This window comes from Heterocephalus glaber, unplaced genomic scaffold, assembly GCF_053883595.1.
Source record: "Heterocephalus glaber isolate CG9 unplaced genomic scaffold, H.glaber_assembly_v1.0 deba00000347, whole genome shotgun sequence".
Classification (NCBI taxonomy): Eukaryota; Metazoa; Chordata; class Mammalia; order Rodentia; family Bathyergidae; genus Heterocephalus; species Heterocephalus glaber.
In genome coordinates, this window is record NW_028258143.1 from 39212914 (window position 1) to 39237819 (window position 24906).

Sequence of the window (24906 nt, forward strand, 5' to 3'; positions counted from 1 at the left end):
CAGGTGACTGTCATTTTACAACAATCTGTTCATTACTACCAAAAATGTACTGATACATTTTACTTTGTTACAATACCCAGTGTTTGAACAGCTATAAAATGTAATTGCTTGTGGAAACAGACTTGTAAAGGGGTAAGGACCAGGAATTTATGGATTACTTACTTGTATACTTAGCTTTGAGAGATTATAATTCAGATGTGAGGCAAGCCTCTTCCAAATGCTCATGCCTAGAATTATAATAGGTATTTGACATTCTTTTAGATTTGTTGAATATTTGCTTACAAAAGGCAGGGAAATTGGGGGCTTTATTGATCATGCGCCAATGCAAAGATTCTTCTCAACTACATATAAACGTACATATTCAGAATTCATCTAAAATGTGCCCTGGGGCTGTGAAATTAATTAATTTCTGTTTTCTTAAATATTTGTATTTCTTGAAATGGCATACATTATTTCTGAATCATTGAGTGGATATTTGAGGTTCTTGGGATAAAATTAGGGCAAACCTTAAGGCTTTAAATTTTGGAAGTGGTGCTATGAATTTGGTGAGTGTCCAAAATCTTTTATTGTTCTAGAATTTTCTTATTTTGGACTACATTGTTTACAGTCCAGTCATTAACTGGAACTTGGAAACCTTTTTGGTATGAAGTGATTTCCTGTGCCAAGGAATTTGACCTGTTTATCAGTTTTTGGGGAAATTCCTGAAATGTCCTTGCTTCCTTTTTGCCCTCCCTGCTGCTGTAGCTCTATGTCAGATGTCTTTTCTCTCTTTAAATCTTGGTTCCCACACTGCCTCTCTTGCTAGGTTACCCTGGTTGGAATTACTCTGCTCTCTAAGAACTATGCACAGCATCTTACTTTTTGTCTATTATCAGCTAAGTCTTTTCTCCCTTTTTCACTGCCAAACTTTAGACAGGCTCCTGAACCTTCTCCCAGGCCCATCTGTGCATTCCCTTCTAAAATCCACTTTCAGCAAAGACACCTACTACATCACTTTAGCAAGAACCCCGTTCTCTCCAAATCTGACCAGTTTTCTCATCTTCCACCATCCCCTAGGTGATGCCTGATCGGCCTGGCCTGTCCTTAGCAAGAATCCTGTTCAGCCAAAGTCCCCCTGCCCTTCACTCCTGAGGTTTCCTCTTTGTAATTTTTTGTTTACTGAACCCCAGCTTGCTTCCTGGCTATAAATTCCCCCTTGACCATGCTTTATTCAGAGTTGAACCCAATCTCTCCCTAGCTGCAAAATTATACTCCATTGGTCCCAGCATATACACCTGAAGGAAGTGTGAGTTGCTATGCTTTGAATAGATTATTCTTTGACAGTATGTATGTGCTTTCTGTATCTGATTGTAGAGGACAGGCAGGCTGTCTTATCTAAGTATACCTTATCTATGTAAAATGAAGATAATTCTGAGAACCTATCTGTAACCTTAAGGGACCTCAGTTAAAGATAATGTCATATGCTGAGATTTGACATTTTGGACAAACTTTCCTATTATCTGTGCTATTGCAAATGAATTGACATTGTTTGAGCCTTAGGCCGTGGAAACACCTGAGAGACTCCAGGGAATACTGCATTTCAGATATAATTTCATTATTAATACAAATTCAGACTCTGTTTTTGTGGGATTTTGGATAGCGAATGTCTTGGCCAGCCTGGGAAGGATGGCTGTCTAGAATGGTTTCATGTGGGCTTCAGGAATGTGGGCAGAGAAATCCTGAGGCTTATCTCCTTATGTTCCTGGACCAATGTTAGACATTTTTGCTTTTGAGAAAATATCCTAAAGTTTTTATCTATAGAAGTGAAATTTATTTCTGCTAAATTCTTTGTTTGGCCTTATGAATAGAAAGGAGTAGTAGTTCTGTATCATTCAACCTTTATTGGATTGAAGAAAATATCTTCCATCCTAGATGTTTTTAATGCAAATGGTAATGAAATAAACTAAGCAGATATGTCTGACAGAGCAGTTCTTGTGTGCTGTGCAAATTTGTGCCTCAAATTAGCGTCTCACAGTGATGATTTGCCTTCATTATCTTGGTAATTTTAATTTGAAAAGAAAAGTTAGGGGCAAAAAATGCTTGCTTAAAAATGGCAATGACTCAGTACATTAAATGATGAAAATATTTTTTCAACAGTCTCTAACACATAGATTTCTGCTTAAACTGTGTTGTTGGAAAAGTATCTAGAACCCTAATGTTCTACCTGCCTGTTTAAAGGAAAAAGAAAAGTTGACATATGGCTGTGAACGTGCACTGGATTTAAAAATATCCTTCTATTTTAGTAGCTAGCACTGTACTAGTAATCATACAATAAATACAGTATGTCTGCAGCTCCCAGAAGGCATTGAGCCACTCCTGCCCCCTGGACCCCCTCCCTCTCACCAGAGTGGGTGGTGCTTCAGGTCCTATCAGAACCACCTGTGAAAGTAAGTACCCATGAGTTTTGTTCTGATTTGGAAGATTAGACCATTTTCTCTCTCTTCTATTTAAGAAGGTACTTTTTAAAAAACCCCACCAAACCTGTTTTACTTGTTTGAATAGAATTTCTTCACTAATTGTTGCTAATCAAGAAACTGTCAAGAGTTTGAAATTGTTATCCTAGCAAGGGTCAAATGCTATAAACCCCTGTCTAGTGAAAATTTCTTTTAATATAGTTGGTGATTAGGCCCTGGATCTTGGAAATCTGGGCAAGAGATAATGCCATTAACCTTGCATTAATGTGACCCTGCATTTTACATGATTTTTATACATTCTACTTTACATCAAGAGTTATTTTTATTTACCCATCTGCCACCTTTCTCCATTTATATGTATTTTTCCCCACTGCTGGCTGGAAGATTCTTTTTTCTGAGTATTTGAAAAATTTTGGTGTTTTTCTAAATGGAAAATCCATTTTCTGGTAGTGAAAACAAGGATCAGCATCCATTAAAATAGTTCTGTGGCTGTGGCAAGCCTTTTGGATTAAGACTTCATCAATATTTGTAGTGTTCTTTTGCCTTCCAGAGAGGAGAAAAGCTTATTTCCTGTGGCTTGTTTATTAGTAATAGCATTAGTTATTTTATATTAGCATTCTTTTTCCTGGATCACTTTGGGCCCATTATGAAATAAACAGAAAGGTCAGGTGTGAATGGAAAGCAGCCTTTTGAAATACAGACATGGGTACAACAAAATGGCAACAACTGAATAATAAAGGTTGAGCATCCCTAGTGTGAAAATCTGAAATTCTCCATAACCTGAAACTTCTTGACCATTGACATAACCTCAAGTGCAAAATTTCACACCTAGCGTCATGTAATGGGTCATAGTTAAAACATAGTTACACTAAAAATATTGTATAAAATTGCCTTCCGGCTATGTATAATATGAAACATAAGTAAATTTCATGTTTAGATTTGAGTCTCACACCCTTGGTATCTTATTATGTGTATACAGATATTCCAAAATCCAAAACACTTCCGGTTCCAAGCATCTAGGATAAGAGATCGTCACAGTACAGTGGATCCTTGAGTTATGACTGAACTGACATACAAATAATTTGTGTTATGGCTGGAATTTTAGTTTTAACTTATGACCAAAGTCTTGAGTTGCGACCCGAATGCCGGCTGCTTATGCTTCCAGATGGTCTCAGATACAGATTTAACCCTTAGAGAGTTCTGGAAGGAACATTACAACATCCTTTTCTGTGGGGGGTTAATTGAGGAATCCTGGGCCCAATGTCTCTCTAAGGACACTGAGATCTGCCTGGAAGAGTCTTTGAAGACTATGTAAGGAGCCTGAGCCTTCACTTGACCAACTTGAGTTACAGCCAGCCCTCAGGAATGAACTGAGTTTGTAAATCAAGGATCCACTGTATCTTGCCCTTCTCCTTGGACTGGCTTGTGTGGGAGACTGGAGAGTGCCAGCCGTTCCCACTTCTCCCCAGTTCCAGTTCTGGCTCACAGTTGACATTGTAGCTGATTTAGCAGTTTTGAAAACCCCTGTTATCCAGGTATGGTGGTACAAGCCTTTAATCCTAGCACCCAGGAGGCTAAGGCATGAGGATAGAGAGTTCAAGGCCAGCCTGGGACATGTAGCAAAACTCAGTCACAAATAAGAAAACCCCTCTTCTTGTCTGCTTATTTGAGGGAAAAAGCTCAAAGGGACAGGCTGTGAAGAGGAAATCATCTTTTTTTTTTTTTTTTTGGCATGCAAACTATGTTTATTGCAGCACAGTTCACAATAGCCAAGACATGGAACTAGCCTACATGCTCACCAACAGATGAACTCATTGGAGGATGAGGAGGCAAGAAGTGTGATGGAGGGGTGAAAATAGTCAAAGTATGTTATGTGCATGTATGAACCTGCTAAAATGAAATCCATTAATCTGTTTAACCAATAAAAAGAGAAAAATAGGCAAAAGAACAGAGTGGACATTTCTCGAAAAATACATAGGAATGACTGACAGATATATTAAAAAGTTCTCAAGATAAATAATCATCAGGGAAATGTAAATCAAAATCACAATGATACCACCTCACGCATATTATGATCTTTATCAAAGAAACAAATAACAACAACAGAAAAACAAGTGTTGGCTCCCCCACCGCCATCCCAGGCTCCTAGGGCAGAGAGGGTGAGCGGGTCCCAGCTCCCGGAAGGAAGCTCCCCCACAGCCATCCAAGACTCCTAGGGCAATGAAGCTCAGCTGGTCGCAGCACCCGGAAGGAATCTCCCCCGCAGCCATCCCAGGCTCCTAGGGCAGTGAAGCTCAGCTGGTCCCACGCCCGGAAGGAAGCTCCCCGCCTCCATCCCAGGCTCCTAGGGCAGAGAGGGTGAGCCGGTCCCAGCACCCGGAAGGAAGCTCCCAGGCTCCTAGGGCAGAGCAAGAGGAAGTCATCTTGTCTGTTTGATTCTTGGACAGTGAGTTAATGTCTGCCAAGGCACTGCCTCCTCCCAACCCTGGAAGAGTATAAAATTTTGAAATCCAATCATTGAGAGAGAATTACTGCCAGCATATTGATATATTTTTTCTAGTGCATTTTTAGCAATCTACTGAAACCTGAGACCATGTGATGTAACCCTTTTGGGTTCTGCCTTTTTTCCATATAATATGACATCATAGGAATTTTGTTTGCTTGAAGATGTTTATTGTCTATTGTTTCAGTATTCTATAATTTAAAAAGTAATTTCCAGCTGTTGGCTATTTAGATTGTTTTTCATGTTAAAACATTGTAGCTTGACCCAAGATATTTTATTTTTGCTGTTAACTTTCTGGTGTAAATTTTAAATTAATCGTGGTGAAACATACATAAGATTTACCATCTTGACTATTCTTTAAGTATGCAGTTCAATAGTAATTCTCTTTATTGTGCACAACTTATCTCCAGAACTCCTGATAGGAATACTTTTATCCAGTGATTTTTATGCACATCTCTTGTTAGTTCTTTGAGGGTGGCAGCTTCCCAGCAATAGGATCATTGAGTGAAATGGCCTGCATTTGTATTGCCCAGTTGTTTTCTAGAAAGGTGGTATTGATTGCACATTCCCTCTAGCATTCTTTGAGAGGATTTTTTTTTTTTTTTTTTAGTTAACATTTTCTGGGAAACATCTAAATGGATGGTGCTTGTAGGTGCTTTGTCAGGCCTAGTTGTGGACTACTGAGGATTTTAAGAGGCTGAGAGGTTATTCTGAAGCTTCCTTTTGAACTTCCTTTCTGTCTGCACTTCTCAGACAACTTCCATTTTCTTTCCAGTATACTGTGTCGGGGGCATTACCACAGCTGAAGCAGATCAAGTTCATGGTCAGAAAAACACTCAGCTGGCTTCCACTTGTATCTGTGACTGCAGTCTTTAATGCTTGCTGAGCTCATGGGCTCATGGTGGATTGTTGGCCTATTGGAGTTGGGAAGGCCCTTTGAGCACTTCCAAGCCAAGCCTCTTTGCAGATTCAGAGGCGAGACCTCACAATTATTATGGAACTTGCTTCAGATTCGTGCAAGTTACTGTTAGCATTTGGTCCTCTTCACTGTGTCCCAGGCCCGTTCTCCTGTGCCCAGTCTGTCCTTTGTGCCTGTATGTGAGCTTTAAATGACCAGGATTTGTATCTGGGTGTGATGCACGGGTGCAGGCTTGGCTGAAGATTGTGCCCAGGGTGGAGAGCAGTGCAGGGATCATGCAGCCCCACTTGACCTTGTGGAACCAGCTAGCTATAGTCTGTTCTCACTTCTCAGCAGTTAGGACTGCATTTGGGACCTGACCTTCAGCAAGGACAGTTCCCCTTTTTGTGGTAAGTACAGAATTCTTTGTTTCCTCCTGGAAACTGTATGATAGCTTCTTCCAAGGAGTAGACAGCTCTCCTGTGCTGTACTGCAGTGGTCAACTGTGAATGGGACACACAAGTTTCCTGTCATTCTTCTCAAAACATGAGCACACATACAACGTGTGTGTGTGTGTGTGTGTGTGTGTGTGTGTGTGTTTTCCACTTTGAACCTAGGGTTGAGTCCATTTTTCCCCTGCTGATGAGTCCTGGTTCCCTTGTATATAGTTTGTACCCTGAAATCACTCCAGGAGTTCTAAAAAATACCGATGCCTGGGTCCTACCTTTATAGAGATTGTGATTTAATGCATATGGAATATGGCTTTGGCATTGGGATTTTTTATTTTTAAGCTTCCGGGTTGATTCTAATGTAGTGAGTTTAAGAACCACTGATGAAGAATATGTAGTTGTCTCACATAATTCCTTTTCAGTGAGGGTAACTACATACTTATCTCTATTTCCTAAATTTTAGAAATAGCACTTGAGAAGGAAAATACAAAAATATACAAAATTGGTGGGTGCAGTCGCACATCCCTGTAGTCTCAACCACTTGGGAGGCTGAGGCAGGAGAATCACTTGATCGCAGGAGTTCCAGGCTAGCCAGGCAATGGCGCAAGACTCTCTTTTTAAAAAAAAAATGTGTGGTATGAAATGACATAATCTTAGTTCCCTTTATACAAAAAAACCCAGCTACTTTATCTTTCTTCCTTTGTTTCTGTCGTATAGTCTAGTTTTCCAGTGCTAATAAGTAAGAATCTCCTAGTTTTCCACTAAAGGACAGTGAAAGAATATTCTTCTGTATTAATATCTAAAGCCATGTTTATTTTGATCTGATAGACTATGAAAGTAGAATAGCTAGGTCAAGACTTACTTTAACACTGAAGATGAGCTGTTAACATTTATTGATCATTTGTAATTTTTACTTTTGGGAGATTTTTGTGACAGTTGTCCTTCATTCTACTGGAGCAATATGTGTTTCTTACTACATTATTATAGCTTGTTGTTGTTTGTTTTAAGGGTATCAGTCATGTATGTTATAAAAATTTTTTCCTTGTTCCTTATTTTCCACTTAATTAGGTTATGGTGTTTTATGACTCTCCAGAAGTTTTTCATTTTCTGAAGTTAAATTTATAAATTTTCCATTGCGATTTATCCCATTGCATTTTTAAAAAACAGATTTATTGAAATATAATTTACCACATAATTCATCTATTTAAGGCTTAAAGTTCAGGGTTTTTTTTAGGCATTTTCACGGGATTGTGCAATCATTGCCATAGTCAAGTTCAGGACATTTTTATCTTTACTAAGAAAACATCAAACAAACCTATACTCATGAGTAATCATTTCACATTCCTCTCGACCTTTCATTTCCCACTGTCAACCCCTGAGAAACCACGAATCTCCTTTCTGTCTCCATGAATTTGCCCATTCTGGGCATTTCATGTAAGTGGTGTTATACAATATGTGGTCTTTTGTGAATGGTTTCTTTTATGGAACAAACATGTTTTCTAGGTTCATCCATGTAGTAGTATGAATCGGTACTCAATTCTGTTTTATTATCAAATAATATTTAAGTATTCAACACATTTTGTCCATTCTTTAGTTAATGGATATTTGGGTTATTTCCAATTTTGGCTACTATGAATAATGCTGCTATAAACATTCATGCATGTATTTTTATATGGACATATGTTTTCACTTGTTCTTGAGTGTACTGGATCATATGGTAACTCTCTGTTTAACCTTTTAAAGTCCTGCCAAATTATTTTCTAACGTGATGATTGCACCACATTACTATCACCCAAGTATAAGGTTTCCAATTTCTCTTAACATCCTTGCCAATGTTTGTTATTGTTTGTCTTTTTTATTATAGCCATCCTAGTCATGTAAACTGTAGCTTTACTACAGTTACTACAGTGTCTTTTTATATTCTGGATAAAAGTTCCTTATCAGATAGATGAATGATTTGTAAATATGTTCTTCCATTCTGTGCATTCTTTACTTTCTTGATAGTATTTTTTCAAGCACAAATTTTCTTTATGTTGTTCAATTTATTATTTATATTATTTTGCCTCTGTCCTTTTGATATGATATTGACATAGGCGAAATATAACTCCAAACCTGCTAGATGTCAGATATGCTAAGTTCATGTCCCCTGAAGTTGAAGAATGCTACAGAACAACAGAGGTTAAGAGTAGGAAAGATTTATTGAGAGATAGCTCCTGAGGGATGGTGTCCTGAAAGTGGGGTGCCACTGAGGCCCTTTGTCAAGATAATTTATACAGCAAAGTCACACTATGGATACAATGTGGGTCAAACTATAATCAACATATAGGATTACAAGTATAGCTGCTTAGCTAATATTGATCCGGTAGGGAAGTGGGTCACATAGCAATGATACATGGAAAGAACAAAGGCATTTTTGGGAAGGGATGGGTCTGAATGCTCTGGTCACCCTCCTGGGCGACTAATGCCTATCTGGACTTCCTGAACCAAGTGGTGCTAATTACAGTATAATTCCAAGTTACTGCTTATCCCTTAGGGAGGCATGGAGGCCTGGCCATTGCATCCTTATCTTGAGGCCTAGCCTTCTTCAAATGCATCTCTAGCCACAATTCTGATGTCTTTATTTTTTTCTGCTGACTTCCTTGGGAGCCCAGTCCCTCTCTGACTGTATATTAATTTCTATCTAACTTAACTTTCTACAATATCTAAGTAACCACTGCCTAATCCGGTGTCACCAAGAGTTCTGTAGTTTTATCTCTTCAATTTAGTTCTGTGATCCATTTTGAGGGTAGGACCAAGTTGATTATTTTACATGTGGATACCAGTGATCCCAGAACCATTTATTGAAAAGACATTTTTTCTCCTTGAGTGGTCATTGATTGACCAAAACATTGCTGTGCCCTAAATCAGCAACTCAGATTGCTATACTTCCCCTTTGCCACAATCTCTTCCTTGTGTCCTAGACTGAATTTTTTCCTCAGATCTGACCTCAGGTGTGTGTGGCTTCCATCTCATTTCATGCAGCCTGCCTTTGTGAGTGTCCTCCTCCTATGTGAGAACTTCTTCATGCTCCAAACACCTGTAGCACCATTGTTTTTCCTTCTGTGGAGCCTTGTATTACATCTCTTTGCTCTGACATTGCATGAATTCCTTAAGGACAGGAGACCTGTCTTTGTTTGAGTCTCGTTTCCCTTTGGGACCCATGAAAAACAGGATCCTAGGAATTCCTTCAGGATTCGATCACTTCCTTTATCCTGGCCATAGGTCATAGGTATGTAACCAGGAGAGTCAGATTTTAATATTCTCCGTTGATCAGCTCCATGTGATTGGTTGAAAATACTAATGGACACATAAGCAGTTTCAGTGTAATGGTACCTTACATTTATAAAGCTAGCAATATATCTTCTTCTGTATCTAGAGAAATCAGATGCTTTATAATTAAGGCCCAGTCTCCCTCTCAGGGCAAGCAGCAAAGAGGAGGATGTTTTACACTGGGTTTGTCAGCAGCCTCTCATCCTTGCTTTCCTGTGCTTCTGTCATACTCTCCTTTTCTAAGGGTTTTCAAGGTTTTGCTGCCTGTTTCCTGCCCGCCTGCAGTTAGTGATGACTGGAGGTTTCATCTAGTCACACATTACAGCAGTGTCAGCTGCACCCTGTGGTCGTGTCAGATGGTAGCTGGAACAAACCCAGCGCCATTCTCAGAAATGAATGTTTTCCCTCAAAGAAAAAATAGGTAGGGGCAGGGGCAATGGTGTTGGGAATCCCTTTGATCATTTCTGATTCATAGAAGTCATAGAAGTCTGTGGATGCTATTGTATCTAACATTAATGAACCTTAGCATAGAGTAGAAGTAAACAGAAAAGTCTGAGGCTCCAGCTTGAATTCTCAGATTTTTTGTGAAATGTATATGTGTGTCAGCACGAATGGCTGGCTGTGTTCCAGGAAGAGGGCCAAGGATGTAAAAAGGCTGGAGCTGGGAAACCAAAGTGAATTAAGAATGGTGATTTCTAGAAGAGGCCAGTACAGCCTAGAATACCTTACCAAAGTCTTCATTATTAGGGGCATGAGTGCTGAACTCAGAAAGCTTGCTTGGAGAAGGGCTTATCCAGAGTAGCTAGTGGTGCCACTCATGGCACTCTTTCTGTGCAAGGATTCTGAGACACATAATTTAGGAAACAGTTTCCCCAGGAGATGTGATTTTTCTTACTACTACTTTCACCTCCTTGCTGATGATAGGTTCTGAGTGCCATTAAAGACCCCACCTTTTGAAGCACCTGGGAGAATGAATTCTCCATGTTAAGCCAGGAACTTGGGAGACTGATTTTCCCTGACATGTGAAAGTCCTGACAGATGCATTCTGCGTTGTTCTGCCCCAGTCATGGGCAGGTCAGAATTGGATCTTCTTCCCAGGTTGTTGTGTCTGGGCAAGTTGTAGGTATTTCCTCATCTGGAAAATGGTCTGTGGTGGTTCTTTTAGAGGGTAGAGGGCATTATGCACTTGCATGTTTATGTTCCTCTGAAATCTCTGTGTTAAAATCTTAACTTGTGATGGCCTGGCATTAGTAGGCAAGGCATTAGGCTGCCGATTAGGTTTAGGTGAGTTCATGAGGGCAGAGATTACATGACAGGATTTTTATTCCCCATTAAGTTTATTGGTATATTTTAGGTATAAAATACAGTTACATTCATCATTGGGTTCTTGTACCTGTACATGATGTATCTTGGTTCTTATTTTTTCCCCCTTCCCCTGCCCTCCCTTCACCCCCTCCACCCTTCCCTATTTGCAAAGACTTTGTTTCCATTTTTTTTCTTTTCTCATATTTTTTCTTTTCCCTTCTTTCCTTTCCCCTACCCCTCCCACTTCCCTTGCTCCTTTAGACCTTTTCTTCCTATACACAATATCAATTACACATTTTTAAAATTACAATACCAAGATCTAGGAGACATTACCACAGATTTTACAGAATTTAAAAGGATATAGAAAGCGTATTACAAAAATCTGTTTTGAAATAAATTTAACAACTTCTAAGAAGTACCTTGGAAGACAAATTAATGAAACTAACTCTGGAGGAAATATAAAATTTGAATAGCACCTATTAAAGAAAGCATATTCCTAGCTTGAAAACCTACCTATATGACAACAACAGGCTCATATACATTTTAACTAATAAATTATATTAAACATTTAAAGCAGAAAAAAGAAGGAACACTTCTCCCCTCATTTTAGGAAATCAACATTGTGCTAATCCTAAAACTGGATAAAGATAATAGAAGAAAAAAGTATGAACATAGATAGAAATTTGTTTAACAAAACAAACTATTAGTCAGATCTGGCAGGATGTAGAAAGTGGTTTTGTTATAGGGATGGCAGTGTTGGTTCAGCCTTGGAAGATCCACCCCCAAAAGTCATCATTTTAACAGAGGAAAGGAAAAAGCCATATGATCCTGTCACTAGTTGGAGAAAAAGTACTGGACTAAATTCCACAGCTGTTCATGGTAAAAGCTATCAGGAGCCTAGAAGTAGAACAGAACCTTCTCAACAGATAAACCATGTACTCCATACTTCCAGCAAAAACGCCTTATATAAATGGAGAAGATACAATGCTTTCTCCCTAAGGTGGGGAACAAGGGCAGATATGCCTACTCTTCATCTGTCTATTGAACTTTGAAACATAGGCCCAAACCAAAATAGTCTGGCAATAAAATGACACAACTAGGATAGGATTGGCATGGCAGAAGCAAAATCTTTATATGTAGATGAAATGATCATCTACAGAGAAAATGCTAAGAAATCTCTAGGAGCCCCTAGAACTTGTACTTGAATTTAGCAGGATTAGAAAACACAAGGTATATATAAAAATTCAGGTCTGTGTATACTTGCTATAAATGAAGAATTGGATATTGACATTTAAGAGTTATGTAGGAGTACAAAGGACCTAGAAAAGTAAAAAGAAAAAAAAAAGTGTTGGAAGACATTTATTACCTAATTTTAAGACTTCCTCTAAAGCTACAGTAATCAAGGCAGTGTTGGTGTAAGGAAAGACATATTGGAATAAAAGACACATTGGAATAAAACAGAGAATCTACAACTAGAACCATACATATATGGTCCACTGATTTTTGAAAGATTATTTAACTAACATTTTATAGAACATAAACTCAATTCAAGAGCAGAGGAAAAGATAGTGTTTTCAACAAATGGCAGTAGAACACCTGGTATCTGTATGTAAAAAATTAACCTCAACCCTTTATTTCCATACATAGAAATAACTTGAAAGGGTCTATGAACCTAAATATGAAAGACTAAAACTATAAAACTTTAAGAAGAAATTATAAGGGAAAATGTTCATGAATTTAGGTAGGCAAGAATTTCCTAGGATACAAAAAACATGATGTATAAAAGAAAAAATTGATGAGATTCCATCAAAATTTAGAACTTTAAATGACATCGTTAAGAAAATGAAAAGTAGTCCTTAAACAGACCATATTTATAATGCATATAACCTATGACCAGAATAAATAAAGAACTCTTACAGCTCATTAATAGACAACTCAATTAAAAAGTAGACACAAGAAAATGATAAATAGCCAGTACAGCACAAGCAAAGGTGTACAACACTAGAATCAGAAAAATACTAATCAGTATAATAACAAGATTGAATTATACACTCATTAGGGAGATGAAGTTAAAAGTTTTAAAAGAACAAATGTCAGTTTAGGTGTGAACCAGTTAGAACTTTCTAATATTGCTAATGTGAATGTAAAATGATAAAACCATTTTGGAAAAAAATATAGAAATTTACTGTTAAGAACCAACAGTTCTGTTCTTAAGTTTTTACTTAAGAGGAATGAAAACACATGTTCACACTAAATTTGTACATATAAGTTGACTATCCCTTATCTGAAATTCTTAGAGTGTTTTAGATTTTCATTTGAAATCCACTTGATCTGCAAAGAGGATAGCTACTCCTGCTTTTCTTTTTTGGGTTCCTGTCACATGAATTAAATGTGTTTCTTGTATGCAGCATATTTTTGGATCTTGCTTCTTGACCCATTCTGCCAGCCTATTTCTTTTTTTTTCTTTCTTTTTTTTTTTTTTGGTACCAGGGATCAAACTTGGGTCCTTGCGCTTGCTTGCACAGCAGGCGACAAAACTACTGAGCTAAATCCCCGGCCCCAGCCTATTTCTTTTGATTGGTGAATTGAGACCATTAACATTGATGGTTATAACTTATACATATTGACTCATCATTGTCATGACTTTTTCTGTTTGTTGGATTCTCCCCCTTTGCATTTAATTTCTTGTCGTGCCCGACGGATTCATTCTGCTATGCTTCCTGGGGTTGTGATCCTTATTGTCTTTTCCTAGGATATTGTCTAAAATTTTTGGAGTGGTGGTTTGGTATTCATGAAGTTCCTAAGGTGCTCTTTATCATGAAAGTATCTTATTTTTCCATCAATTTTGAAAGATATTTTTCCAGGGTACATCAATCTGGTTTGAAGGTTGTTTTCCTTTAGGGCTTGAAATACATCACTCCAAGCTCTTTTTGCCTTGAGGGTTTGCATTGAGAAGTCTGCTGTGATTCTGATGAGCTTTCCTTTGTATGTGATTTGTTTCTTTTCTCTCACTGCTTGTAGACTTTTATTCTTCTCTTGGATTTCTGGAATCCTAACTATTTATATGTCTGTGTGTAGATTTTTTTTGATCAAGGCTAGTTGGAGTCCTATATGCCTCACTTATCTGTATGTCAAGTTCTTTTCCCTTGCTAGGGATGTTTTCTGGCATCACTTCTGTGAAGAGTGTTTTTTATGTCATCTGCACTCCTGTTTTTTCATTGAGTCCAGTCAGTCTTATGTTATTCTTCTTTGCATCATCTGGCAGCTGCTGGATTGATTTCTTGCGGTCCCTTACGATTTTAAAGGAATTTTTTTTTTTCCTGGTCACTAATTGCAATCTTATCTTCTATATCTGAAATTCTGTCCTCACAGTGGCTCATTCTGCTGCGTAAGCTTTCAGTGGGGTTTTTATTCTCCTATAAATCTGTTTGTATCTGTTTTATGGATTCCATTTGTTTCCTATGTTGGGATTCCATCATGTTCCTCAGCTCCTCTATTTTTCAAATCTGTCCTCTCTAGATTTATTAATCATTTCTTGCACTATGGTCACAATCTCTGCTGTTATCTGAGAAATTATTTCTGATTTCATTTTTTCCAGATCCTCTTTTGTTGTCGGTTCAGGGAGTCCAGGTGGTTGAGTATCAGATTGTTCCATCTCATTTCCCTTTGGAGTTGTTTTAGATGATCTGAAAGTCTGGTTTTGAAACTTGTTTAGGTGTCTTCTCATTTCAACGAGGGTGGTGGTGGTGGTGGTGGTGGTGGTAGTGCTGTTGCTGGCGCCCATGTGGCTTACCTCCTCTGTGCTGGCGAGGTGGTTCGGTGGCCCGGAAGCCTCCTCCTTTGTGCTGGGAGCAGCTCACCTCCTCTGTGCTGGTGGGGTGATAAGGTGGCCTGGAAGCCTCCCACTTTGCGCTGGGAGTGGCTCACCTCCTCTGTGCTGGCAGGGTGGTACAGTGGCCCTCACATGACAGGATTAAATGTCATATAAGTAGCTACAGGCAGCTCCATCAGACCACATGAGGATACATGATGATTGTTGCCTCCAGACACTAGATGGACCATCGCCTTCCTAGCCTCCAAAAGATGAGAAGTAAATTGTTTAAGCCTATCCAGTATGTGGTATTTTTCTTATAGCAGACTGGACTAACTACCACATAGGACAAGCACAATTTAAGTAAGATGGAGACTATAAATTGTAGGGCTCTGGTGACTGGAATTTCCTTCTGTGTCTTGAAGCCCATCTTCAGCTTCTTTCATCTGACTCAGTGGCCACCAATGGATTCCCACAGAATCAGTCACCTCGAGTCTTTATCCTCAGCCAGATGCCCTCCAGTGGGATTCCACTCTCAGATTTGTTTTCTCTGGCAAGCCTGTGTCATCTTGATGTGCAGCTCTACTCTCTTTTGAGGCTTTGTTCCCTGTGAGTAGTATATGAAAGCAGCCCGGCCCAGTGGGTTCCAGTTCCCATTCAACCACCCACTGACTTGGGTTATGCATCTTCTCTTGATTTCCACAGGATTTGTGCAAAGTGATTAAAATGCTGTGTGTGTATAATTGTCCTGCAAAGGAAGCTAGCTCGCAGAACTGGTGGTAGAAGTGAAAAGGTCTAAGAAAGCAACGGTTCTTGGCAGAAAGCAGAAACGTAGATAGACCAAAAAAGGCAGGATGCCTCGGGGGTCCTGCCTTAGTAATTTGTGAAGCTCTTGAAGTACTTTCTGTGGAATTGAGAGACCATGATGACTTTTGAAGCTGATGGAGAGTGAATGCTCCAGAATGGTCCAGATTTGCTCATCAGTGAGAACAAAACTCCAGTAGGAAGTGAACAGCTAGTTGCAGGGTTTTGGAAGCTGTGCAGGGTTAGTGATAAAGGCAATTCTTTAGTCTTAAGCCATTGTGTCAGGTAACCCTTGAGTATCCTTTACATTGCTCATAAAAGCCATACTCAGCCATACTGTCTCAGGATGGCACAGTGTTATTTTTCTGCCATTGAAACAGATCATTGTTTACTTGGATGAGCACCAGATAAAGTATATAGCTTGTGCTTAGGACTATACTGTACTGGAAATAATGTACCTTGTACACAGAATCTCACCATTTGAGGGCCACGTGGAGCTGAGACTAGCCTCGGAACCTGAGAATGACACTGCCACAGCTGCATTTGTTCCTCTGCATTTATTCCTTTGCAGGCACAGTGGACTGCAGGTAAGGTTGTTGTACTTTGTTACAGCCTTACCATGCCACTGGAGGGAAGTGGTATTTGAGAATACAGCAAGTACTATGGCACTACTGTCTTAGGCAGTTTGTTTCACAAGGATTTTGGATATAATATGTGGCCATTGAGGTGCTTTTTGGGGGGGGGGGGTGAACCCAGGGCCCTTACTCCATCCGCCAGCCCTTTTTTATTTTTTATTCTGAGATAACGTCTCGCTAAATTGCCCAGGTTGGGCTCATACTTGCAATTTTCCTGAGTGCTAGGATTACAGGTGTGTGCCAGCACTCCTGCTGAGGATGTTTGATAAGAATATTGTAGGCTAGGAATCTCCCCTTGTATCAATCAAAAAAATGATTGTGGAGTCAGTGCTCTTTAATAAAAATTCAATAGATGTTTCCTTTATTGAAATCATTTTACTATAATTTACGACATTTTTTGTCAGTCGTACAGTTGTTATCAGAGCCAGATGCTTGCACTCTTGAGACTTGAATGAATAAAGGTGCACTCACATGTGTCCATTAACATTTGAATATTTGCATGTAAGCCATTCTCAGAATAAATGACTTTTTTTTAAAAGGTGGTTAAATTTAACTAGATTTTACCTGTATTAGGTTAACTCGAACTTGTGTATGCTTCTGCTCTTCTCTTACTGCCATAGTAGAGAAATTCTACCTGGCTGATATAGTTAGTCTCCAGGACAGAGAGGCTTGGGTTCACATCTCAAGTCCCTATTTTTAGTAGCTGTCTGTTTTTGGAAGCCACTTGACTAACTTCCCTGCCCCTTGGTTTCCTCACATGGAAGTAAGAATTCATTGTCTACCATGTAGATCTGGGAGGGGATTAGAAGGGCTGTTCCTAAAGTGCTGATTCCCGTAACAGTGGAGAAATGCTGCTCCTGCTGCATGTCACATCAAATGGGGTCCAAAATCCCGATGCATAAATCACTATCTACCCTCTGTTGGCCTTTCTCATACCATTGTAGTTGTCTGACTTCAGATTGCTTCTCTGACTTGAGGACAGAGAAAGTACCACTGTTTAAACAGAGGGACTTTTAAAAAATCTAATTGCTGATATTTGGATTTGGGTTTGTAAATGTTGATGAAACGTTGAAACCAAATTGTTGCCATTTGGATTGGGGTTTGGAAATTCTGGGCATGGCTTTGCAGATGCGCTTGCCCATCCACAGCTTCTGTGGGAAGCATCTTGCCTGATATTTAATCAGTTGTCATTTCCTGTAGTATGTGTTGCTCTCAGCCAAATGCCTTGCATTTATTAATTCTTCATCCTAATGTAGTTTTTATTGAAAGTGATAAAGATCAACCAGAGTACACCCAAGTAACCAAGTATGAGAGAAATGTGAGAAGCATTTCATAAGAAAACAAGCCGATAACTAAAGATTTTGGAGATGAGAGTAGGACAACCACTCTGATTTGGCTGGCTCTGAAGGACTGCCCCTGGATGGCCACCTGAGCCCTATAAGCTTCTCGGGAAAAAATGTTGTGAATAGACATCAAGAAAGCACTCCAACAATTTTTAAAGATTTAATACTGAATTGGTTTTAGGTTTTTTGGTTTTTTTGTACCGGAGCTCGAACTTGAGACTTTGCGCTTGTGAGGCAGGCGGTGGAACCACTGAGGTAAATACCCGGCCCTACTTGGTTTTAGATTTTACTGTACACTTTCTTTTTCTTACAGTTTTTGTTATCTAAATAAACATTTGAGGAGTAATAGGTTCTTTTGAAGAAGAAGAAAAAAGTCTTACCTATATCCTAAAATCCAAGCCACTGATTTATTGGCACTGTTGCCCATAGATTTATACATGATACACAGAAGGGGAAAAATAAAGACTTGTTGAGTTCCATGTGTTTTCTCTAAAATGAGAAATTTCTACCAGATTGCTTAAGAGAATCACCTTTTTACTTGGATTTTGATACCCTTTCATTATTTTTATGGTTGACTTTTCCTGTTATTTCCTTTTACACTGGAAATTCTTAGTTGTGTGTCCGTTTTATGCTGGAGTGCTCTGAAGAGCCTGCTCTCCTGAACTCGTTGGCAGCTATGTTGGCAAGAGACCATTCCAGAATCTCTTTCATCATAAGAGGACACCGTGGAAGTAGAGGTGGATTTTTTTGGTGGGGATGTTTATTTTCCTGAATGGCCTCAGAGGCACTCTGGATTACTTGACTCTTTCACTTAGCGATTTCAGGAGGTTCCATAAACATTTGTTTTATGTGGGTTTATTGAGTTTCAGCCATGTGTTGGGCTCTGGGCTAGAGATAAGGTGGATGTAAAGGTAAATAAATACTTGGCTCTAAGTTTTGGGGACCTCCCTATTCAGTGAGAGAGATGATAATGTTGAACACACTGAGGTGTTTCCAAGGTGTTGTGACCTTGTGGAGAAGAGTGAGAATCTCCTTGTGGAAGCTGGGAAGGCTTGCTGTATGTATGACATTGGAAAGGGGCATTAGCAGGTGAGTTCCAATAGCAGGCAGGAGCTCCAGGGGTCAAAGTTGGGTAGGAGGATTATCCTGTAGGGAAAGAACAACCTGAATAATATCTGGAGGACACACAGGTGTGAGTTAGTGGGTCATAGTGGCTAGAGCTTACAAAGAGACAAAAAGTACAGTTGGAATGAGATCATGGAGCCAGGAAGGATTTTATTTTTTTGTTGGTAATGTTCTTTGACTATTTTTAGGAAGAGGGGTGAAGTAGCTTTGGGTTTTAGGACAGCAGCTGTTTTCTGCAGGTCATCTTGGAGTTGAGACTAGACTCAGTGATTCAGTAAAGTGTAGTGGCTTAACTTTGCAGTGACAGAGGAGAATGCAGTGAGGTGAAGGTTGATTTGAGAAAGTTTTAGGAAAAAAACTATAGGTTGTGGTGGTATTAAGGAAGGAAGAAAAGTACAGAGTGGTTTAGGACAAGGGCTTTTTATATCATGCTATACAGGAAACCTGGCAGTTGAGATAAATAAATTGTCCATTGGAACACTGCCCCAACTCTGCCCTACACCCTAGAGCTGAGAGGGTAGGGTAGGTCTGTGTCTTGGCAGACCCTTGATTCGCCCTTTGTATGCCAGTTGGGAAGGTCGCTAAGGCTCATTGGTTTTTCTAGATGAATCCAGAGTTTTAAAGGATTTTGTTTTTTGCGGTTTTACATTTTCCCCCTGATTTAACTTTTATGGTAATTCCAATATTCCTATATTTTTGACAAGGACTCTTAAGAATCTGAAACGTGGGATATCAACCCTGGTGGATCATAGATTCCAAGTACTGTAATGCTATTTCTGTGGCACCACAGGTGTAGCTGCTGGTGTGGTTAACTGCAGTGTGGACTCGTTTCACTTTGCATGTCTAGAACTTTGGGTATTCATGGACCCTTGTTGAGAAGGGTGCCAGGGAATTGGAAGTGCAAAGCCTGAGCTCCAGTTGCCAGCCTCAGGGGAGGAGCAAGGATTTCTAGACATGACTCTGAGGAGGAAGGAGTTCTAGATGTGACATCTGAGGCAGATGCTGTGAAGATCAAATACAAGGAATGAAGTGTCTTTTAGCTTTTTCAGGTAGGGTAGTTGATGACCTTTGACCAGAGTCTGTAAACTTGTTCTGTCAAGGGCCAGATAGTGTGTTAGGTCATAGGTCTCTGTTGTTCAGTAACTCTGCCACTTTTCTATCAGAAGTGGAAGTTTATCAACCTTCACTTGAATGACATAAGTACAGTAAATGAGGAAGAGACAAATCTCAGAATAGCCACAGATAATACATAAATGATAGGCCATGGGTATATTCCTGTACATTTTATTATAAAAACACTCAATGAACTGATGTAGCTTTGGGCCATTGTTTGGCAACACAACTTTTGCCTCAGAATGGAAACTTAGCATTTATTCAGTATTTACCATGTGCTGCACACATTGTGAACACTTTTAATCCTGAGGTGTAGGTGTCTACAGTAGATAGGGAGCCCTGAGAGTTTAAATAACTCTCCTAGAAGTTACACAGCTGGTTAATGACTGGCTAAGATTAGAGCCTTGGTCTGATTTCCACTTTACTTCATTGCTACCAAGGACAATGGTTTAAGCTCAGGTCACTCTTGGAAGGTACAGATGGCACGGAAACTTCAAGCTGTGCATTCTGCCATTGTCTTTCACACAACCTTCAGTGAAGCCGTGGTTTTCTGCTTTACCTGCTTCCTCTATGCTGCACATCAAAGAATTTTTAGGAGCACAGTCTAAATCCCTCTGTATAGGAGGTAAAGGGGTTGTCCTGCATGTGAAGGCATCTCTTACCGTTTGAGTCTTGGATAAACTTTGATTTTAATGAACTTTTCATTTTAGAGTAGTTTTGAACTGATAGAGAAGTTACATAGTACAGAGTATTCCCATATATCCCATTCTTGGTTTCCCATATTTTTAACATAGAACATTAGTGTGATACGTTTAATACAACCAGTGAACCTGTATTGATGTCTACCAATGTCTATAGTTTATAGCTAATGTATTTTTCTCTTCTGATATCCTGACCACATTACATTTTGTTGTCCTGTTGCTGTAGACTCTTTTGGGCTCTAACAGTTTCTCAGACTTTTTTATTTTGATGACCATGACAGTTTCGAGGAATCCCGGTCTGGTATTTTGTAGGCTGTTCCTCTGTTGGAGTGTATCTGATTCCTTTTGTACCCTTTCTGTCTATATTATACTCTCTGGAAGAGTGCACAGCCCACACAGCGGTATGGAGATATGCCCTACTTCTGTGAGAGTGAAGTACCTATATAAGTTGGGATTTCTTTTTGTATCTGAGATTTGTCTCTTCTTCATTTATTTATGTCTGTCTGAATTCAAGGGTCGATGAACTTTCACTGTTGCACTCTGGTGTAGCTCAGGAGTGCTCACCCTTTGTGCCCTGCTTTGGTGCTTTGTTGGCTGATTAAGGCCAAGATTGGTCTTTGCAGTGCTGTTATGTCAGCATCTGTTCTGCCAGATCAGACCTAAAATGGAGGCAGGAAGTTGCTGCCTCTGAGGTTTTTTTTTTTCCCCCTCAGTATGGACTGATTTAAAAAAAAAAAAAAAAAAAAAAAAAAAAATATATATATATATATATATATATATATATTTTTTTTTTTTTTTTTTATCTCTAGGCCTGAGAGAGAGCTAGGCCTGAGAGAGAGCCATGGCAGAATGCAAGTGGGCTCATGAGCTAGAGGCAAACTTCTCTGATCTCATTGGTGATGAACTCACACTGAAAAGCATGTGCTCACCATCATTTAAAATATATAAATACACACACACACGTGCACATGCACACGCATACATACATACCTATTAAAACCATAAAGGGAAAAGCATTTTTGGACTTCATATTAAGGAATGCAAACAGGGTGACTTTGACGGTGAGGAAGAAACTTCTCTGGCAAGGCTGTGCTTCTGGATTTTGTCTGAAATTAGCATTGAAGCAGCACCACCTTGTGGCAAATGCTGAATGAACATTGTATACTGGGAACAATTTCTATGGAGTTCTGTCACCCTTACCCGACCCTCCTACCTTTCTACTGTCTAAAGCACTGTTAGAATAAAAAATGTTTTAAGTTCATAAAAGAGAGGCTACTTCTGACTTTGTTCTGTACAAGACCAGGTTTATAAAAAAGGTAAATACTTTAGAGTTAAAAATTAAAAAAACAGATTTTTATTTTGTTTTTAACATTGTTAATATATTTCTTTAGGTAAGCTTTTTTCTCTCTAATTAATAAAAATGATTTTATGGCTGAAGTATACAACTAGAATAGGTTGAAACCCTGAACTTGCAGAGCTATTTTTCTTCACAATAGACAGATGAGGGAATTGCTTTCATAGCTTATTCTTTGCCCTCGGATGTTTTCAGATGTCTTTGCACTGAGGCCTAATTTACTTAAGTCTATATGGAAAGTAGCCAAGGGGTCTGCTGAGGCCACCATGGTGTGTGGGGACATGGGTGGGTTGGGTGCAGGAGCTGTCTGTGCCCTGGAATGTTGACATCCGCCAGAGGACTCTTCAGCACCAGTAGAGACACAGGCATTGGTATGATGATTTAATATGGCCTGTGGATGACCTGGCTAACTGGTGTCAGATGCTAAGCCAGAGATCAGTTGTAGTTGGTCTTTTTTTTAAAAAAAGTAAAAACCAACCACTCTTTGTTACAATAAATCAAGACATTACAGTTGTTTATCTTGACCAGCTTTTATAGTGATAAAAGATAGAATTGTAGTAGCTTTGACCACTAAAAATTCTACAAGAACTGGGATTGTGGTGTTTAATGTGGAAATCCTTCCTTCTGTTGTGCTTTGAACTCAGAACACTGACAGAAAGTAAAACGCCATTGCTGAGAGGTCACAGTGGTCTCTGTCACTGTGGGGGGTAGGGGCATCATAGGTACATCGTTAAGAGTGAGCTGTGACCCTCTCAGTAGTGTTATGGTTACATATAATGTGATAATGTTATGGGTTACCTATAGCGTTGGTGAGTGCAGTATGTCCTGTGTAGACTCTAAAGTGATAATGGCTAAGCCCCAAGATACTCTTTTGATAATGGTGAGCCCATGCTTTCTAGTGTGAACTCATTACCAGTGAGGTCAGAGAAGTACGTTTGCCTCTAGCCCATGAGCCCTGCTTGCACTCTGTCCTTGCTTTCTCTCAGATGTGACTGGCAGAGGGACTCTTAAAGATTGCTAGGGGCCACTTGTGTGTGGCCCAGTACACCAGCACTCTGACCTTACGTAATAAGGTCCTAACTTCAAAGATAGTGTCTTAAACCAGCCTCGTCTGTACAGACACTGAGGAGTGAGTCTGCTGGAGGATGCTGATGGTACATGGGCAGTGATAGTGTACATACTTCAGGGGTGGAAGGGCTTTGATAATATGAAGGATCAGAGATGCAAGCCTTGCCACCTGGATAGGAGCTGTGGATAGGCAGGGGACATGGTGGACTTTGAGTTAAGGGAGTGTTTTTATCTCTTTTTTTTTTTGGTACCGGGGATTGAACTCCGGTCCTTGTGCTTGCACAGCAGGCAGTGAAACCACTGAGCTAAATCCTTGGCCCTATTATTTTATTGTCATTTTTTTCCTTCTGTCTTTTTTAGGTGACAGAACCTCAAGCTCCTTCTTTTGAGTGTTTTGAAAGGGAAAGATTGGCTTTACCCGGTGGAGAGAACATTTTAAGACAAACCTTTTGATATCTGAGGACAACATTTTGTATGCAGACAATGATAAGAGTTTCAAATTGCTTTTTTCCTTTTCCTTTTCTTTTTGTTTTTTAATGCTCTGGGGATGGAGCCCAGAACCTTGCACATGCCAAGCAAGAACTCTACCACTGAATTATATCCGTAGCCCCTACTTTTCAGTACATTATAGTTGACATTTTAAAACATAAGCCTTTAAATTCAATTTGAAAGTCTTGCTATTTATTAAAATCATATTTAAAATGAATTTCACTTGAAACTAAAAGTGACATTTCAAATAGGAATCCCAGGCTACTCAGTCAGCTGTCCCAATAATGCTGTATTTTTTAAAAGGTATTATCTACTAGATAGATTCTCTGATTTTGCCAATGACGACAGGTTCATTCCTGAATGTACCTCTGTCTTGTCAATATTTTGGCTTTGACTTATTTCAGCTCTTTATTTATTCTAAACCTTAAGGTATAGACAACCATTAAGATAGATCAGCTTGGGTAAGGTGAATGTAAGGCCAATAATTCATATTACTCTATTAGGATTAAGTTTGGCTTCAAGTAAAGGACAGGCAAACACACCATAGCTTAAACAAGATAAATATTTATTGCTCTTTCTTGTTAATAGTCTGGAGGTAGGCAGAGGTAGCCTTGGCCACTTCAAGGTGTCATCAGGGACCTGGGCTTGAGTTCAGGGCTTCCTACAGCTCAGCATCACTGGTATCATGGGAGTGAGGCTCCCCTGCACAGAAGGACACCCTAAAGTAGTCCCTATTTTATTTTTATTTTTTGGTACCAGGGATTGAACTTGGGTCCTTGTGCTTGCGCAGCAGGTGGCAAAACCACTGAGGTAATTCCCCAGCCCAGTAGTCCCTATTTTAAAAATTAAATGTTTTTAAATTAACACAGTAAAATGCCATTTTGCCATTGCACACATCTGTGAACTTAACAAATGGATACATTTCTGTAACTGTCATCACAATCAAGATGGAGACCAGTTCCTTCACCCCTAAATATCTCCTCATGCTGCTTCCTTGTGGTCCACACCTATCCCTATGCCTGGCATACTCTGATCTTTCTCCAAACCTAGTTCTGCCTTTTTCAGGACTTTACATACATGATTATACATTCTGTCACCTTTTGAGTCTGGCTTCTTTCTGGTTAGCCTAGTGCGTTTGAGATTCATCCACATCTCAGTGGGTATCAATAATTCATTTTTTATTGCACAGTAATATTCCATTGCATGGACGTATCATAGTTTATTCATTCACTAATTGAAAGACATTTGGATAGTTGCCAGTTTTTGGTGATTATGAGTAAAAGTTGCTATAAATATGTACGTATAGGATCTTGGCACATTGGACATGGGTAGCAGATTAGTATTCAATGGATGTGATCAGGTAAGTACCTTTGCAGGTGAGTCTGAGGGAGGGGGCTGAGAAGCAGTTCAGGTATTTCCCACTGATGGCCATTTTCTCCTTGACATAGGATATGAGGGTTCCTGGATAGGGTAGGGGTGGAGTCAATGTATCAGAAATAGTCTTTGACCTGGACAATATGAAGCAGAGAAGAGAGGGAGCTGCTGA

The 24906-nt window shown here is 39.4% G+C and overlaps 1 protein-coding gene across 12 annotated transcripts in view; it reads left to right on the top strand.

The window, feature by feature from the left end:
- Positions 1 to 24906, top strand: part of Tanc1 (tetratricopeptide repeat, ankyrin repeat and coiled-coil containing 1) — a 250878-nt gene that overhangs the window by 131893 nt on the left and 94079 nt on the right. The gene's annotated exons all lie outside the window — the stretch shown is intronic.